Source organism: Phytophthora parasitica (genome assembly GCF_000247585.1).
Source record: "Phytophthora parasitica INRA-310 unplaced genomic scaffold supercont2.7, whole genome shotgun sequence".
Classification (NCBI taxonomy): domain Eukaryota; phylum Oomycota; class Peronosporomycetes; order Peronosporales; family Peronosporaceae; genus Phytophthora; species Phytophthora nicotianae.
In genome coordinates, this window is record NW_008648993.1 from 1,967,555 (window position 1) to 1,968,131 (window position 577).

Consider the following 577-nt stretch of genomic DNA (forward strand, 5'->3'; position numbering starts at 1 on the left):
TCGGTGCACCTCAACGTCAGTCTTCCCGTCCACAGCCCTGCTGTGAATGAACACATCGTCAAAGTAGCTCGGTGCGAAGTCGCGCACCGAGCGCAATAGATGTGTCACGCATCTATTGAAGGTGGCAGGGGCGTTCTTCAGTCCCTCCGGCATTACCAGCCACTCTCAAAGCATGCCGCTCGGAGTGCTCACCGCTGTGAGAGGGATATCCCTCTCCACATCAGGATCTGATAGAACCCGTCGCGCAGATCAAGAGCACTGTAAATGTTGCTTTTGTCCATCGAATCGATGATGACATCTTTTCGTGGTATCGGCGTCTGCGCCGCTATCGCCGCATCGTTCAGCTTGTTGTACGCATGAACGATGCGCCAGCCGCCCTGTGACTTCTTGACACAGAACGTTGGTGCACTGTGCGGGGACTTTGATTCCCGCACTTGCCCTGCCTCACGACGACTTTCAAAGAAGTCGTCGATTGCCTTTACCTGATCACGCGGCAGTGGCCACTGCCGCGTCACGCAGTACTTCGTACCCGGCACGAGATCTATCTCGTGCTGTATTCCCTTGTCCTGCCGAAGTT